Source organism: Lutjanus erythropterus, chromosome 16 (genome assembly GCF_056507025.1).
Source record: "Lutjanus erythropterus isolate fLutEry1 chromosome 16, fLutEry1.hap2, whole genome shotgun sequence".
Taxonomy (NCBI): domain Eukaryota; kingdom Metazoa; phylum Chordata; class Actinopteri; order Lutjaniformes; family Lutjanidae; genus Lutjanus; species Lutjanus erythropterus.
This window is the reverse complement of record NC_139332.1, coordinates 8951205-8971311: the sequence shown is the minus strand read 5'-3', so window position 1 is coordinate 8971311 and position 20107 is coordinate 8951205. Positions and strand designations below refer to the sequence as shown.

Here is a 20107-nt window from a genome sequence, read left to right as displayed (position 1 = left end):
GGGTTTAAATCACAAGTTTGATCATGATATGATACTAAAACAATTTTGACACGATATTTGCTGATATCATTAAGTCTGCCCTGATATGAATCGATATCAGATGATATCAATTGCCCATTTTATATACGTCACAGAAGAGGATGCCACTTCTTTTTTTATTGGCTTTGGCTATTAAAGAGAAAAATTTTGCATAAATGATTATAAATAATTGTTAACAGTTAAGTGCTGTAAAGTTTAGCTTAAACTGACTCCACTAACCCACATAAAACATGGCTTAACAACAAGAACATTTTGCAAAAGTATATAATTTGGGTCCATAATAGCTGTCAAGGTTCAAAGACTTAGATGTGGAATTTCAAAATAAGGGTATATCTTAAAGATCATGTTTTCACTTTGCATCAATGGGATTGGAGTTTTGATTATTGAAAATATACATCGATCCAGATTAATGGCTCATCAAACCCCTAATGGACACATAAAGTTACTCTATGGCCACCAGATATTCCATGTAGGTGGTCCCCTGTTGGCACCAAGTTTTATTCCCATACTGTGAGCCTTCAGTGACATGTTACACAAACATCCCAGTTCATTTCAGTTCATTCAACATTCAGCATTCTGTTACAACAGTGAACAGTGAACAGTACTTGTCGTCGGCTAGCTACCAATATAGTATGGGTTTACTAAACCTGCTCAAACTGCTAACATGATCCTTACAGAAGACACCAGAAACATTAAAGGTGGACTGCGAAAGAAAATTTAAGTGTGACTGCAAGTGTCTAGTGGCACCGGTTTCCTCTTGAAAACTGAAAACTTTCTGAGAAGCATCAGAAACAACACCTTCAGGAAACACCACATCAGAATTGTGGCACAGTTAACGATGGCTCTCTTAAGTTTCGTTAAATTGCCTTTTCTGTATTGTTTTTACATTATTCACAATTGGGCAACCAAATGTTGGGACTTAATGGCCCATGAGGTAAGTGCTTAAAATATTAGAGTCAGAATAATAATGTGTGATGTGAAAGGGATTGCTTAATTATCACCTGACCTACACCTGCAGTGCCCCTCAGCCATGAAGAGAAGTTTAGTGTCTTTTAGCTTAATGTTTTGATTATTACAGACCACAACTTTACTGTTTAGCTCACTGCTCGCTTTACCAGCGGCAGGAGGCGAAACATTAAATTGCTGATAAACCCTCAGTACAATACCTGCCCAGCACTAAACAGCAGACAGACAAAGTTAGCCGCTAGAGGTAAACACAGTGGAGCATAAAGCAGCTGAGGAGCCAGATATTTTTTCAGGAGTTGATGGTGAAAAGCAAAAGGGAGGGTGAATATAACTTTTATAATATTTAAAAGTCGATAGTGTGTCAGTGTTCTGTTTAGAGCTTGTTGTGCTGCCTTCAGGTTGCCCAAAAAACAAAACAAACAAAAAAATCGTGCTGCTTTATTGCTGGCTTTTTAAAACCACAATAAGCACAATGTTTTCCTAACTTTAACCATATCCCAATCATACAGTCGCTGCCACAGGGTACATATTGAAATAGACATAGACAAAATAAAACAATGAAACAATAAAAGTTAAGAAGCCTTTCTGTGTGGTGACAACACAATTCAACAACATCCAAACTCCATAACAAAAACTGAACATTAGAACCTCACTGCAGGACAGTTTTATGAGAATGTTTTAGTTTTAGTGTACTAACCAGAAATAAATAACCCCAATTCAAACCTTAAAACCTTCTAACCTTAAATCTTCTGGTCTGGAATGTTGAATAGCCACAGACGTTCAAGGTACTGAACATTTTCTAAAATATAGTTTTTGAATACTGTAGTCAACAAACTCCACTTGTCCTATTGTTAGCTAGTGCATGTGTGTGTGTGTGTGTGTGTTTTATACAAAGAAACAGATAAGCAAACTGTAAACCAAGCAGATTCAACTTAAAGTAAATAAACCCTAATAGTTGCAATTCTCTGTACATAATTGATACCAAATGCATTGACTGATTGATTTTCATGTTGAATATATTTCCTCTATCACTTACTTGAATGGGGGAAAGACATGCAGCAAATGGTCACAGGCAGGAATCAAACCAGCCTCAGTACATGGGGCGAACGCTCTACCAACTGAGCAATGGGAGCACCCTTCTTTTGTTGAAAGATTATTTTTTGGGAGGAACAGCATTGTTAACATTATTAGCTTTCAAAATCAGATAACAGTGGCTTCTTAACACTCCTTATACATTGTCTCTTCAACTGCAGACACTGAGTTATGAAGGCCTTGTTCCGACTACCAGTCCATATTTGTTTTTGGACACAGATTTTTCTAATTGGATCTGAGCCACTCTTGGAGGTTGTTTGGGTTGTTTGAGGGGGTTTGTTTAAATCTGGTCACTCGGATTTCAAAGTGCCTTTTCCATCACTTGCAATGCGACGCACATTTGACAATATGGAATCCAGAGTGATGGAAGTACAGCAAAGAGGCTGAGCAGCTGCTAGCTGAGCGCTATGAGGTACAACACACTGAAATAGGGTTGTCTGATGTTTACTAAATTGGTATGAGATGATGTCCACAGTAAAACATCGCAGATGGACGATGATGTTGTTGTTGGGGCGTCTGTAGCTCTAACAGCAACCTCCAGGCCAAAACAGGCATTGCAGCGGTTAGCCACAGGGTTATGTGGCCAGGTAGGGGGTGTGCAGGGGTGTTTATTTGTGCCTAGAACATAATCGCTGTGGAAACAATTACAAAATAATGTTTTATTTCTCTGATTGCCCAGTGTTCTTGCTACCACAGGTCCCTCTTCCCATGCAGTCCCTACGTTGCATGACCAGGAGGGCTGCCAGCAGAAAAGAAACTCAGAGCATCTCACTTTAATAAGAAAATAAACGAGACATGGAAACGTGACGTTTATGCAGTGACCAGCTGCAACAGTTCCCTTTTATTTTATCCCTCCCGTCAAAAACGTAATGAAACTTCTGCTTTTGGGCAAGTCTGAGAGGACACGCTACCTCAAATACAGAAGGCTTTTAAATCATGATGTTACAATGGTAGGAGGCTCACTGGTTGATGACTGTCAACCACTGGTGAATGACAATGGCATCATCCTTTGGCACCACCCTATTCTGAATGAAGAGTCTGCTGGCACTTTGGGGGGAGACTCATGTACACTGTCTTTACAGTACAGTTGTTGGAGGGTGTCACAGCACACATAGTTATTGATGCCTATGTTGTTGCCACAGCAACCAGTGCAGATAGGTTGGTTATGTCTGGAAATGCAAATCAGTGTTGGTCTGCCTTAAAGATCTGATTTGAGAAACAAATCTTTTTTTTTTTTTTTGCCTACAGCCTGAACAAAGCTGATAAGTCTAACTCCCTGCTGATTGAACATGTGCTTGTTACATGAACAAAGAGTCCTGGAAATGCTCCAACCTCATTGGTAGTTCCTGATAGACAGTTATTAAAACTGACAGAGGCCTGTCAATGTTCATCTCAAGGAATCATGGAGCCTTTTCCACTGTTATCATGTTATAATACTGCTCAGAGTTCATACCAGGGCAATAACAGTACTCTAAACAGCTTGAGCAAGTGCTCTGAATTAAAAAGCACTTGAATATGCGATGAGTTGTATTTATGTCTGAAGTTTATGAGCAGCATCTGAGGGTAGCGAGTTTGCTGCAGTCTGGCCATTTGGGCTTGAGTAAATGTAAGAGAATATGAGGTAAAAATTGAGATTTTGAAGCCTTTTGGCTTCAGAACAGCTGGATTATGGTGCATGAGATGCTAGGAGTCATTTAAGCTAATTTTCTGCCCTGTTTGAAACTCCAAAGAACACCTACTGATAATTTAGTATTTTGTGAAGTGTAAAATGTTTTGACTGACCTTTGGGTTGTCCTTTAAGATGAAGTCAAAAAAGTGAAATTTAACATTGAATTCCACCTCGTAAATCAGTGGGTTTTTTTTGGATCTAAGGTTTCAAAACAAACCAATCTCAGCAGACTCAGTGACGATTCACACTCTCCTCCAAGGAATTAATTGCAGCTCATTACGTTAAATGTATTATCTTTGTTTTAATCACCATTTAGAGTATCTGGCCAAAGGTGCATTTGGCTCAATGTGTTTCTCATCTCAATGCAAAATAAACAGTCCTAGTGTTATGTTGCTCCATTTAACAGAGGGTCCTGCACAGCTAAATGCAGAATATTGATTTTCTTATATCCAGGGAGCTATCGCACTCTCCAAGCCGCACAAGGTCAAAGGCTTTCGCTTTGGTTTGTCGGTGTCCCACTGTATTTTATCAGCACACAAGGTCCTACATTTATGTATGTATCTGCCTGTGCCACTTCAAAGAAAGAATGATTGTTGCTACATTTAGCGTGTCAAAAATTGGATTGTATTGGCAGCTGCTGGAAAAAAGGAAAACAGACAGAGAAAAAAAAAGAACATTATTCTGTCCCTTGGCTTTTGTGAGCAGGGTGGTCGATGTTTTCTTTTGTGAAGGTGTCAGGATGTATGTCACCCAGCCTTCATCCATCTTTTGTGCTATCTCCCCCTTTTTTTTTTTTCTTGGGCCAGCTCACACACGCGCGGACACACACGCGCAGACACACACACACTCTAACACGCAGAGGGATGTATCTGGAAGTGTTGCTGGTTAGGTGTGTAGGGATGCTTGCTGGGGGGGAACGCAGGTCCGCCTCAGGAATCTGCAGCTATTTGTTTTAAAAGCAGCCCGGTGAATAATGGTGGGGGTGTTTTGGTGAACGTGGGAGCTGGGGCGAGAGTCGGGGGTGGTTGGGAGGGAGGGATGGTCGGTGACGGCACAGAAGAAAAATGGAGTCCATCATGTAAAGGCTGGAGGCTGGGTCGACTCAAAGAGATTTTCATGTCTGTTATCTGGCGGGAGACAAAGCAACTAATAGGGCTCAGACATTGCAGCCTGCGCCTCCAGAGACAGCTGATTCACTTACTTCTTCTCTTATATGTGTGTCCTGTGTCCTGGATTTGGCTGAAAAGTGACTGTTACTGCAGGCTGATGTTGTGCATGTGTACAACATAAGCAGCTTCATGATCTAGATCTGTGATAATGATTGATTGATGTTGTCCATTTGTCCATAAATACATAAAGATATATTGTATGGCATGTTCTTTTTATTTGTTCTTTGTTTACTCTGCAGGCAGTACATAAAGAACTATCTACATCATTTTGGTTGTAATGTATTTTGCAGTACATTTTAAGGAAATTACAAGCCATATTTTGTATTAAATTAGACAAGAACTAGAAATAATATGTGATTTATTAGACAGTAAACAAACAAAGCTATAACACTGACACCACTGCTACCATTTAAAAACAATATGTAAACCACATCTACCAAGTAAATGCCAAAATGATAGAGATAGAGGAATATTTTGTTTATGAGTAATTACACAGACTTATTGTAATAGTCTACTGTTGGCAAATAACAAGGGTTTAACAGTGGGAAAATAGTACACTTTACAATACAGTTTTGTTGCAATGTGTCACTAATTACTCTCTAATACAGTGTAATAAGGGTCTAACAGTAGGAAATAATACACTTTATTACATGGCTTTGTTGAACGCTCAATTCTGATCAGTTACAGTATTCTGAGGTGTTATTACTTTATATCAGACAAATGCTGTCTATAACAGACTGTTGTTATGACACAGTTCTGATCATAGACTGTGGAATAATAAAAGCTTTGTTAAATCACTAAAATTATTTTGAAATTAATATTTTGTGTCATATTATTGATAGTTTTTGGTACATAACCGTGTAACCAGCAGGATAATGTACAGTGAACAGGTCATTATTGCAAAATAATGAAAAATAATTATTGAAATAAACCCCCCTCTGGATGATTCAAGACCGCAGCACTTTGCGTCAGGTTTCTGCATCATCCTGTCGGGATTTATTTCACAATGACAACCTGTTCACTGTACATTATGCTTTACATAAATTCTAATAAGGGTATAACAGTGGGCAATAATCCACTTTAGTTTACAGTACAGTTTGGATGTAATGCCTCTCTAATAACTCTAATTAAGTTGAATAAGAGTCTTATAAAGGGTGAAATGCTGTCTTATAAAGAAGATCATTTTTCTAGTTTTTGACTTGTTATGTCTTACTAATGTTAGGAGTCAGGAGTACTGTGTTTTTTTAGGGTATAGCTGTGTTTGTTTACTGACTAATACTATTTCTAGTTCTCTTCTCTTCTTTTAGTATAAGACATTCTAATTATATCATAGACCACAGTATATATACACATACTGTATGTATGCATATTACCATTCAAGTTCACTATAATCCATGTATTACCTTTAATTATTGCAGTTTCAGCAACTGCAGTAAATCCTGCAGCATAATACTGCTGTTCCATAGCCTCCTTCCTCACAGTCACAATCCTATTTAGCTTTGTGATGGACAAAGGTGCATTATTTTCACCCGGAGCCCGAGGATAGTCATAGCAGGTCCCAGCTGCAGCAGGGCCTCGAGGAGAGTGTGTGCTGGTGTGTGTTTGTGTGTGCCGGTGTGTGTGTGTGTGTGTGTGTGTGTGCGTGCGCGTGTGGACGAGAAGTCTCCTAACAATGTTTCTCGAAGCCTAAGGAGCTCCCAGTCACCAATCTGAGCTCTGACTGCGTGGCAGGATTTCAGTTGCCGGAGGATAACAAGCAGAACAATTTACAGTCTCTCTGTCATGGTATTACCCCGATGGCTTATGCTAGAAACAGGCCTGCCATTTGTGAACATGAAGGGAAAGAAAGAGGATGTCTTTAAAAAGCTTTTGCTCTTAAATAGATTGTAATGTTGCATGACTGGATTTACTGATACCTTAATTACCTCAAACTATGAAATACATTTTCATAAATTCTTTAAGCATGAAATGTATTTAGCTATAGGTGGTTAATGAGAAATGTTTTCTTATACTAGATAATACCACAATGGATTTGTCATAATTTATACTTAAAGTCAAGACAGAATTTTCTCACCAGACTCGGAATCACCAGAGAAAAGACTTTAGACTGTATTTGTGCTGATTTAATTGCTCGGCCAGGAGATAATTGATTTTGATAGTTGATTAATTAAGCCACTTATTAGCAAATGTGAAACATGCAGCCATTCCAGCATCTCAAATGTGAAGATTTGCAACTTTTCTATGTTTTATATCATTGTATCTTAAAACTTAAAGGGAGGATTTTAGTATTCGGCATCTAGCAGTGAGCTTGCAGGCTGCAAACACCTTGTGTCACCCTCCTCTTCCAAGCATGCAGGAGAACCTACAGTGCCTGTGAAACGTGTGCAATATGCAGGAGGCTGCACCTGGAGCCAGTGTTTGGTTTGTCCTGGTGGTACAACATGGTGGCCTCTGTGGAAGAGGACCCACGCCTTTTGTAGCTATAAAGAGCTCTTAAGTGACGAAAACAGAAAGATTCTTGTTTTCAGGTGATTATACACTCATGAGCCCATACTTAAGAATTGTATATTCATTTTTGTCATGTTCTGCCAGTAATCCCCTGCAAATGGCACGGACTGGACCTTTAGCCTGACACTGTTTTCTAGAGTTTTATACACTGAATTTTATCATTTTCATCAGTGATGAACATAATCATTAGTTAATAAAATCCTAAGTTTTGGCCATGTGACAATACTGATTAAAAATGCTCTCCAAATGCAGACAGTACGTTTATGTTTATAGTCAGTGTTTCCCACCATAAGACACTGTGTGTATCTTTAACACCTAACACATATAATGCATTCCCTTTCTCATAATATGTATGCAAAGCTGATTTATTATTTTTTTCTTGAATTGCTGACATTCTGTCTTGCTTACAATCTTCTCTGCCTTTGTTGTTACCGTCACCGGCTGTTGATTGGCAGGACTGTTTATCGTATTGCCCTTACACAAGATAAAAACAAAAACAACACCCACAGGGTACCTTTAAATTGTGAAGTCACACGAATGACTCAAATCAACAATACTTCTTCAAAAATTATACCACCATAAAAGGGATTCAAGGACTTTTATTATCATTATACAACCCAGGGTTGTATAGCAAAATTAGAGTTGTAGATCCTTCGTAATACACACAAAGTACAATATATTTACAGATAATTCATTTATTTCAGAATGAAGTAGGGTGAAAATATAAAATAAATACATATATACATACCCGTATGCACTTAGGAAATAATTCTGTAGTGCAAAAATGTCAATGTCCTTCATTTAAATTTAAAAAAGGATTCATATTTAAGTAATCTTGACAGCAAAATGTACTTAACTATGAAAAAATAAAAGTACTTAATCAGTAATTAAAATGAATCATTCATGTCAGCCCAGAGTTGCCTTGTTAGCCACAACAATTAAACCTACACCTTGAGTTTGAGCAGAGAAATGATTTAATGTTGGTATAACTGTGTCACATAGTTCACAGCTGGTTAATTAAATCTTTATCATCTTTTTGTGCACTAATTGTATGATTTATGCATTTAGCACAAAGTTCTGTAAACAGTGCTAATTAAAGCTGTCATATAAATACAATGAAGTAAAAAAAATACATCTTTTCTTTTCTTTTCACATATTTTATTTAGATTTCTCAGTATATACAATTAACAGTTTCCACAGTAACAAAAATAGACGTATGATCTTAACGACAAACCAAAACACAAGTCGAAGACAAAACACAAGACAATACAAAATAAGACATACACCAACATCCATCTACTCCGCATACATACAAGCTCAACATCTGTATATATTTGATGTATATTATTCAATAAAACCATCCTTCAGGTTGTGACCAATAGTTTTGTGGTATTATCATCCACTAATCCTTCATTATAACAACCCACAAAATAAATGAAAAATCAGTAAATGAAACAAAACAAAACCTCAAATCAGGCTTGAGTACATAGACCACTCCTTTTTCTTCTTTTCTTTATGCACACAATGCTTGCAATACTTCTCCCCGTATGATTTCAAATTAAGGTAAATTATTCTTTTTCATGACTATTGTCTTTTCCATCAAATAATAACACATTTCAGTTTTCCAGTGCAGTAGTACAAGTTGTTTAGTATAAGTTTCTTTGATACAGTTGAAGAAAGAAGTATACAAATCGATGCATTAAAATAAAATTTTACACTCAACAGCTGTGATAACTATTGTTCTATATGAAACCAAACCTTATGAATTTTGTTACAGTCCCAAAACGCATGGATCAATGAATTTGTTATTCCACATTTAAAACAGTTCCCTGATTTATTTCAATCATATTTATTCACCTTCTGTACATTATTTTATATTGGGCTAAATGCACATTTTCATCAACTGTTAAATTAAAAACAGTCATTCCATCGTAAATTAATATCATTTCTCTTTCAGTTTTGATTCCACTACTGTATTCTAGATTGCAGCAAAGTGTTTATAAAATTTGCTTTCTACAGGATTCTGTAAACTTTACCTATTAACTTATTATCTGTGTGAATCACATATGATTTATTCTAAATTGTTCTGCTGTTCAAATGAATGTAAATCAAACATTTGGAATAAACGTCTAAGTTGCATATACTTCAAAAATTATTGATTAGACACACTATACTTTTTTGGAACTCAAAGAAATACATTTGTTTCCATTCATTAAATCATCAATAACGTCTAATCTCAATCCATCCATGTAGACCAGTTTAAAGAGATAGTTCACCCAAAAATGAAAATTCAGTCTTTATCTGCTCACCCTCATGCTGACTGAAGGCCAGGTTTAGTTTTTAAGTCCACAAAACACTGCTGGAGTTTCGCAGGAAAACAGTGTTGCAGAATCTCCCAAACAATGGAAGTGAATGTTGACCAGTTTTCAAACATAAAAAAACAACAGAATAAAAATATAAAATGCCTCCATATTGCTCATCTGGTGTAATCCAAGTCTCCTAAAGCCCCAACATGCTAAGTTAACTAAAAAAAAAATATTTACAGCATGTTCTTAGCCAAAATCTTCTCTGTAGATCTTAAGCTTGGAGCCATGTTTATGTGCACATGCACACTGTCTAAACAGGGTGTGTGTTGTGATGATGTGCAAACAGCATGTTGGGGCTTTTGGATTACACCAGACAAGCATTATGGAGGCATTTTCTGCAACACCGTTTTCCTGTGAAAAGTGTTTTGTGGATTAGTGAAATAAACCCAACCCTCAATTGGCATGAGGGTGAGTAATTCATTTTCATTTTTGAGTGAACTATTCCTTTAATGGTGAATTTTGAAGAGCTATCCAATGAGTAATATATTTAATGAAATACAATATGTTTGTTTGAATTGCAGCAACACAGAGACAGTATAAGTTTTCACAGGTATTTCTTAATTTTTTAATAAACAATAACTGTGCCAGACAAATAAATTAAAAATGCTATAATTACATAAAAAATATAGTCATACTGGCCTTTTACTAGATTTTACTTTAATGCAGCACTCGAGTGCAGTCACACTGTTGGGCAGTGACAGTGGTCATAAAATGTTAATGCTCCCTGCTGGGAGTAACTGGGACAAAATACTATACTGCACACTAGTTAGACTAACCACTGCCAAACGAGACGAGACAACCTGTGTGACTAAACTGTCCACATACTGTCACTCAGAACAGAGCAGAATTGAGTCATTTAGACATAATTAAATATGAAAGCCAAATAAGGCGTACACAACCTTAAGACACGAGACATAAGTTGTTTTTAGATGCCCTGAAGACATTTTTGCGACATTTACATGTTTCAGAAGAGAGCTGACACCAGGGGGGGAGCCTCGTGGAACGCTACCTCAGCGTGACAGCCATGGCAGTCAGTCCCCCAGCCTCCTCTTACCGTGTTTATACAACACAGAGAACTGAGCCATCATCTTTTTTGGAGAGGCAGCAGAGGGCCTCATCTCGGGAGAGCTATCGGAAGCTGCAGAGCTTAGCTACCAATCTAGTGCTAAGGTCAAGGAGGTTGGAGAGGGCGGCTTGTGTGGAGAGCGTCTTTAATTTTATTAGCGGAGAAAAAGGTGACGTCTCTGTAGGGAAATGAGAAGGATGACAGCTGTGGCACAGCCCTGGCTGGACACTTGGAGAAGGTCACGGTGAGGTCGTCTCTCGCAGCTCGGGTGTGATCAAAGCATTATTTCATACTTGACACCTCAGAGACTGCCGGCTGCTGACACCTCGCACCTTCCCTTGCATCTTACTTTGGTACGCTACATCGCAGGCTGGATCCCGGGGCCCGAGGGCACAACGATGGCTGTGTGACAGTGTTTTAAAGGGCAGACGCGTCCCTGAGGAACAACTGTAAATCTTAGTACAAGAGATGGGCACGGAGGAGAACAGAGACGGACAGTGGCTGGATTTCTAAGTTTCATGGTGTAGCAGTTTAGAATCGATCGCTTGAAACAGACCAAAAACTACTGAAAAACAAGATCAAAAACACACACACAAACCTCCAGTCAATGAACAGCTTAGGGGCTAGTTAGTCATTTTTACTCTACCAAATATTACAAAAGACTGTAATATATCTCCAAGGCTTGATGTATGAATATTTCATTGGGACGGTACCTCTGTATCAAACCCTGAAGAGCAAGATATCAAACCATGGCAACAACTTGACGGTTTTCTCAATTTCACAGAATCTTCCTGCAAGCACATTCAGACAAGGACACTTCATACACAATACAAAGGGAAGATCTGAGGTCTAACATCAGCTAATGCCAAACTACCTTCACCAAGAATGCCTTTAGCAGCCTGCTTGCTCTTGAAATATAAAGGAATGCCACAAAAAGATTCCAGCATCCAGCTTACTGCTATAAAATGTGGTGGTCATAGCAGTGAATCATGGGGTCCCCCAGCAAAGTAGGGGGCTGTAAATGCAGACATAGGAACAGGAAGTTTATGATATAACCAGGATGTTTCATATCTATGTGGTGTTGCAAATTGTTAGCTGTGTTGTAGCCATTATGGTGCATCCTTGGGGAGTTTTTGCTCCCAAGGCATCAAATACAAAAGCTTTGTCAGTGCTGTAGGCATCCCTCTAGAGTTATTTCTGGAGGCACCCTTCTACCATAACGTTTTAATGTGCTGTCAAGGTCAGGTGACGTAGTATAAAGAGCAAGAAAGTCCACGTTTGGAGGAGGTGGGACGGATGGATGGGTCGAATAAACAAATGACTTTCATCCAGGAGACCGGGGTTTGTATCCTGTGTGGAAACCAAAAGTCAGCGCTGATTTCTTTTTAAGTTGTGAAACATTCGTAAGTTTCATTATCTGCGTTAAGCTATGTAAACCTACAAAACCAGGGTACTTATTTTAACCTTGATGATGATCTTCTCCTAAACCTAACCAAGTCGTTTTTTAGCTAAAGCTAATGCAGTAGTTTTGTTATGTAAACCTAACCAAGTACTTTTAGCGCTGAAACCTAACCAAGTAGTTTTGTTCCCTAACCAAGTAGTTTATGTTGCTGAAACCTAGCCTACAATAGTTTTTGTGCCTTTATTTTGAAAGTACACCTGGACGTTGTGTATTTATTTTTGCTAACTTGACTGCGTAGCCATGCTAATGTAAAACTGACTCTAAAGAAGTACCTTTAAATTCATAGTTTTAAGCATAGTTCCACTGACCAAGCTGCTAGATTTTAAAAAGTTGGGGGTAAGAACATGGTGCAAGGGGGCAATAGGTGTACTACACCAACAAACGTGCATTAGAGTTGCTGTACAGCATTTCAACAAGACTAAGAGTCTATGCTAGCAGCTCTGCTAATGTCAGCACTCTAGCACGCTCACAGTAATAATGCTGATGTTAGTATGATTCATCCTCACAGAACCATGAATGTCTGCACCAAATTTCAAGGCAATGCATCCATTATTTGAGATATTTCGGTCTAGACCAAAGTGTTGGACAGACCGACAGACTTGTCCCCTAGCATGACCATAAAAATGTTATCCAGAGAGGAATCCTTGGATGAACATAGACTAAAGATTCCTAACACATCATCTGCTGTAACTGGGCCATAATTGAATGTCTACAGTTTTTGCAGTGAAGTTTTGTCATTTTTTCTGCCAAAAATTATTGATTTTACACATTTATTGTGGTTTATGCTTTATTTTTTACCTCCTTTCTTTTCCTCTTACGCAAGAGGACCATGGGCTGACAAAATCAGAGCAAAGCAAAGCAAAAAATAATACATTCTGAGCATACAACAAAAGTAGATTCCCAGTGGGGTGAAAAGTGGTAGGTTATTTTTTTCTGGGTTTGTTTGTTTGTTTTTTGTTTGTTTGTTGTAACAATGTTTTTTTTAGATTACAGAGTATTGACTAGTTCTGTCATCTCATGCAGGGGCAGAACATGTATACATGTCAGTCGTCAGCTAGCTGTCGGCTATAGTCTTTGCGTCGTGTTCAGGTGCAGCTGATATAATGTATTTGATCAGCCTGCCTCTGTCAATGCTGCCTCTTTGAGGTCTGCTTGTTGTGTAAGGGCCCTAAGGCAGACAACACCCGTTTAGTACAATGGGAATATCAGTATTGTGTTTTTTGAATCTTAGTACAGATTGGCTGTGTTAGCTGTCTGCTTCTGAAATGCCTGCGGTGCTTCACAGATGCCGGGTACCTCGATGCTGTTTTCAGGGCAGACAGCTTGTCAAGATGAATGACAGCTGCTGTGTCGGGAATTAGACCATCTGAGGGGAAGGAGGGCGGGATTTACACCGCTCTCTCTGTCTCAAGATAAAAAGTCGCATATTGTAAATGTAAGGTCCTTTCAGCGAGACATAAAGCCTTCACAGATACCCAAACATGTTGCCAAATGATGGATTTTAAAAAGTACTGTGGACTGACTTGACTTGAAGAGGCAGTATTTTCCCTAGAGGAGGATTTCATGCACTTTTCCAAAAAAAGAAGCAAAGTAACATAAATGGTCTGTTCAAAGCCAGAAAGAAGACTCATTTGTAAAGTCAAATCTTTGCCGTAGGCCATTTCGTCCCTCTTTGTGGCTCTTCAGCAGGGGGTCAGCATTGGAGATAGCTTTGCAATCAGCCACCACACTGAGCAATCACCAGTGTATCCATAAGGAGGGTTTCCATTTGAAATTATGTGAGCTTCATTTCAGTCTAAATGGTAAAAAAAAAGTAAGGCTTTTTTTTTTTTTTTTTTTTTTTTTTTTTTTTTTTTTTTTTTTAATCCACTTTCATTGTATTGTTGACTGAAAATCACAACTGAGCTGGCATAATCAAAAAATTCAATGTGGGGGCATTTTTGTCAGCATTTTACCTTTTCAACCTTGTGACAAGAATGAATGAAAAACATCATTGCACAAGAAGCATAAAGGGAGTACTCACAGTCATGATCAGTTAAAGTGTAATATGCAAGAAATAGGCTAAAAGAAGAAAAGCAGCTTCTCTCCGCATCAGCCCTGCGCTGTATTACCTCTGCAGCCCTTCGTAATGTCCTACTAGATTTCTTCAAATTTATCACAGAGGACCGGAAGAGTAATGGCGATGTAAGAAAACAAAGTCCACCAGGGACGTGTACTACATCATTCAGATTTAACACCGCCATCTGTTTCGGGGTGCCCAGGAACGGCAACATCAGTGCTTAAGACGAAGCATTTACAGAGATGACAGATGCTCCGGAGAGGCAGGGTCTTTACCTGTGTGGAAAACTAGGCCTGGAATCAGATGCCTGATGAAAGAGACACACTTATCCAATAGGTGTTGTGTTCGCCTCTCATGGTGCACGCCTGCGCTTTAGACAGATGTGGGGATTTGCTTTTTCTTGGCCAGTGAAGTTTGGGGAGACACAAACCAGCGGACGCCTTCTGCTAATGAATGTCAAATCAAAAGCTGACCTATTTAGAAAGTCAAAGCGCTTTCACACCTATGACAGGGCAATATCTCGAGTGAGATCTAACCACCCCAGGCACCTCGTCTCAGGCTTATGTTCATGCTGCCAGATGCGCACTTCTGACAAGGCAAAGCTGTGATTTGGGATCGATAATGATAAATGTAGAATGTATGAGGTTAAAGTTTCTTAAAGTTTTATATTTTTTTATCTCAGGGTTTTGGGTTCTCTTAATCCACCTTAAATATTTTCACTTAGCAACATTTCTTTTTTTGTCTTGAAGAAACCTGACTCATTTTTCATGTTTCATATGATTATACTGTTTTGGATACAAAGTAGGGTTTGGCGATGTGGATTTTTAGATTATTCACTGATATATCATCTCAATATACACATTTCCTCTAAAGTAACCTCCCATAAATTCTCAAATAGTGCAAACATATGATGATCTTATAGAATATAAGATTATAAAGTAGCACAATATTAAACATCTGCAGCAATAAAATGCAACATATACAAATGCAGCTGTAATATTAATCCAAAAACATCATATACAATAGTAAGACTGATGGGTTGGTAATATAGATCTGTGCAATAAGATTTTTGATAAATAATCATCAGTAGTGTGGATATAATGACTGAGTGCAAATAATAAAACAGCTAGAACAGTCTGGTAAGTTCAGAGAAATATATCACTTAACTGTAATGCAGCCTTTAAAACCAGGATAAGACAACACTTATTACCATATTACAATATCAATATAATATTGATATATTACCCAGTCCTAATAGAAAGTATATCAAGTTGAATGTTATTGTGATACTGTATTACAACAAGGGCTTGGAATCATTACTAGATATCGTCAAGATATCGACTGAAATAATCCAGTACCAAGTTATATCAGAATTTCTCCTGTCACACAATACCTGCATTCAATCCTTTTTGTACCCAGATCCAGAAAGAAAAGACTATTTGCGTGGTTTGGCTCGCAGCCAATCACCACAAGAATTCTTTGATTTAATGCAGGTGATTGGCCCACTGCTACAACCGCTGTAACCCATACAGTCTGTGGTGTGGTGAAGTTGAGTGTGGTGTATTTGATGGAATTGGTATTTCAGCGTGCTGAGATGCCACCAAAACATTCAGCAGTACTACACTACACTATAGGCCTGTGGCATTTGATAAAAATAAATGCATAAAATGCCAAAGGATTGTTTAATTATTACACAATCTGTATCAAATGAAGTGGGAAAAAAGTTATCAAGTGAAACACTCTATTAGTATCCATATAACTTTAAGGGTACTGGTACAAGGTACAAGGTAGATTGATTTATCATTAACACAGGGTTGTATAGCGAGATTAAGTTTAAGTTCCCTGTTTTGCTACTAATAAAGGCAACAATTCTGGTGGTACAGCAGTGGATACTTCTGTATCTTGCCAGACAGCAGCAGGGTGAATTATTGGTCCTGGTATTGGTATCGTATAAGTGATACCCAGTCTTAATTGCAACACATATTCATGCAGATTTTATATTCTTGCTTTCTGCCACTTTCTAAAAGTCAGCTTGCTGCTAAAACTGAGCTAAACAATACAGCTAAATTGCTCTTCCACTTTACGTTAGCACATCTTGCTAGTTTGTTACAAGAGAGCTTGAAGCAACATGATGTGTTATATCAGACTTGTGTTAAACTTTTAATTGCATCATAGATATAATATATCAGAATTAGCACTTGGATGGTAGAAATTTTACTCATACAGTGCTAACAATGAGTAACTACTTAAATAGCCTAAAAATTAGGGACATACAACAATTATCAAGGCAGATAATGTGAAATCTATCTTTTTGTTGTAATAGTGATATCAGTCAGATTTGGTTCAGCCAGACCTATGAAATATTAAATCATTCATTTTGCTCACTATATTTTAGCCTCTCACCCTCGGGTGTGAATAAAATACATATGAACTTCTTTCTCATATATAAAAAAATGTAAAATTATCGGTTATCTTATTTTGTTGACCATAAGAAGCAGGTAATTATTGTTTATCCATTGCAGCTGAAGGAAGTCAATATGTTACTGTTAGTATTGTAGTTTACACTAAAAATCTTTACGGTGCACATTCATTTTAAAAAGGTCATCTTAAGTTAGAAGCTTAAATTCCAGATACATACATTTCAGAGTGCTGATTGCTGTCGGGCAGCAGACGCCGTGAAACTTTTGACTACACAAAGAAGCAGAATTTTCCCGGAATCTTTGACCTTCAGGATGCATCTCAGGACTCACCGCTCTCTGTAATTGAGAAGAGAAAGTAACTACGGAGAGAAGTTGTGTAGCAATATTGATAAAATGTCACCTCAGAAATTAGAGGCCCCTAACAGCTTTTGTTGCACTCTTCTCCTTTGTGCAGAGAGCAGCTTTCAGCACAGCAGACTACTATTATTGGTCCTCTCTGCCTTTAGCAACAGTTTTTTTTTTTCTTTTTTTACATTTTTTTTTTGTGAGATAAACAGTGAAAATAAATGAAGGGAGAAAAAGTTGACAGCCCACAGCATGTAAGCAAGCCTAAATTGTGTTAGCATTGCTGTGCAGCATCCTGGTTTGTGTTATTTGGATGTTGTTGAATCTGACACAGAGCTGGACAGGAAAGCTCACCATTACCCAATATGTCACATACTTCCCTATATGTCTGCGAGCACCTGTGAATTGTGACAAATTGATTTTCTGACATTCATAAAATTGATGTTTATTTTGAAGGCCACCTCTCTGGAATGCACCCCTGCATTTTAGCATAATGTGAAATCTAATTATTTAGCATCCTGTCAGGTCTTGTCTCGGGGTACACAACATGACGAGCCAAAACATGCATTCACTTGTTACGTGTCTCTCTGTCTCCCCGTCCTCTCCCTCCCTCTGTCTCTGTCGGCCAATGAGGGGTGTCAAGGATACTGCAGTGACTTGACATCTGTGGCAGATGCATGGTGGCACCTCCGCCGCGAGGGCTGACTGGAAACCTCGCGCTCGGAGCAGCAGCAGCTGGCCTCGCTCCTCGCAGGGAGACTATATTAGCGCAGGGGAAAAACCTTGTTTGCTTCTGCTGGCTTGGCATTGTTTGTAGTTGAATTATGAACTGTGTAAAATTTATGCTAAGCCTGACTTAAGGCACAGGCCTCTGCAGGGAGCCGTCTCATGTCTCATTGAGCTGCTGTAGTGCTCTTAAAAGGAATCCTCCCACTGTCCTCAATTGGTCGTGTTCATCCTCACCAAGAAATTGTTGCAGGAAACAATATGACAATCAGTCAGTTTGTTATGTAGCTGCTGAGAGGAATTATCAGTTGCAGGGAGGATGCCAAAGTAAAGATCAGATCACACAAAATACACAACAGCATATGTCTTTTCTTTACTTTATTGGTGTTAAACAATGCATTTTACAGCTGCATTGTCCAGGTAGTGATACTTCACAGTATCACAGCATCGAACAATTATATTCAAAGCAAAGTTTGTCCCCATTACTAACCCTAATCCACAGAACACACTTTTGTTTCCTATGGAACTACTTTCTTCTGAGGAAAAAAGTCTGTGAAAACGTGACAGTTTTCAACAGGGACACTATTTCTGGAAAGACACATTACAGTAGAATTTTTTTAAATGTAATTTTTCTGTGCTGGCAGCACTATAATCAAAACTGCATTTACTTCAATTGCATTATGCTGCGTTCAGACCCTAAAATATTTTTGTCTGTTGCCATGGTCACTGTGTCAGATTAGGCAATTATAGAGTCGTGCATTTTTGTCTTGGCCAAGAGACATGACAGATGACACGTTGCTCTCAGACTCATCATCACTTGCCACTGGGATGTCACCGAGAAGTAGGTGCTATAGGGACTGACTTCTGGGAACAACTGTGTAAACAGTGGTGTTGTGTGTGATACTGACTGTCTCTGTTCAGAAAAGCTTAAAAAAGGATGGAAAAGACAACAGTACTTTTTCCTCAGTTCTCCTTCACAGCACCAGCAGCATTGTTCCTCTGTAGTTTTGCCATGTTTATAGTAGTGTGTAGAAGACCAGTCTGTGCTCCTCTCAGCCACAATTTGGAAAACTGTTGTGGAATTTGTCAAAGAAGGCAAAAAAAAAAAATTCTAACATGCTAGTCTTTTCATGAAGGCATGCTAGATGCGGCGTAGGTAATCGTCCACTGTGACACACTAACATGGGATAAAACTATCAATTGTCGTGGTTGATCCAGATTGTCGATCCCAATCGGACGCAACACCCTACATCTGCTGGATCTGGCTATAATTGAGCTGATATCATGTAGTCTGAATATGGAATTAGCCTGAACTCAGAAGAATTCTTAGAGGATGACATCTCAAATACAGCCAAAACTCTACATGCAGGGGATAAACAGTTTTTGTGATTTTGATAAACCAAAGTTGAAAAATAGTTGTTTTATATTAATTTTGCTAAAATGAATACAATTATAGCCAAATATTTAATTAATAGCAGAGTGCAGAAGTTGTTTTGTTTTTTGTTTTTTTCCACAAAAAGTGAATGAATTATTCTGATGGTCCATTATTTCTGTAACCCCAATAGCCTTAAGGGTGTCCTAGTAGACTGAAAACCTATTTGTCTAACAGCCTGTTATTCTGAAAATGCCCATTGCACCACAGATCCACTGCTCTGAAAATACACACTTTCGCTGCAGTTTTACTGTCACAGACATATTTCCAGCGTTGGAATAAAATCATTGAGTTTTACCTCAGCTGGTGCACGCTAGAGTCATTAGAGGGGTTAAGGTTTATCAACTGTGGTGACCGGGTTTTGTTTTCAGAATAATGGGCTATTGGAGAAATGGGCTTTCCGTCCAGTGAGACATTTTTCTGACTGTTGGGGTTTCCAAATAATGGGTCGACAGAACAATGGCATGGCACCGCTAAGCCAGCAAACTAGCTAGGCAACTGCTATGCCAAAGTAGACTAGGCTAACTGACAATTTAGTTTCATCATTCAGCTAAATAGTAGCATTTAGTGTGATGTTAACAAGACTTTTAACAGGATTACTGGTGGCTTTTTAGAACTGGCAAATTTCATGTCACACAGAGAAAGCAGAATGTTAAGTGGAATATGTGCTGATCACAAAATCTTTTACTGTATTAACGTTTTGTTTCTTCATACAAACTTATATGGTAGCTCTTTTGCCACCATGAAGGGGCACGATTAATACGAATGAGTGTAATAAAGGAAACATG

General features: G+C 38.4%; 1 protein-coding gene across 2 annotated transcripts in view; it reads left to right on the top strand.

The window, feature by feature from the left end:
• The window catches only part of khdrbs3 (KH domain containing, RNA binding, signal transduction associated 3), a 153023-nt gene that overhangs the window by 119599 nt on the left and 13317 nt on the right, over positions 1–20107 (top strand). The gene's annotated exons all lie outside the window — the stretch shown is intronic.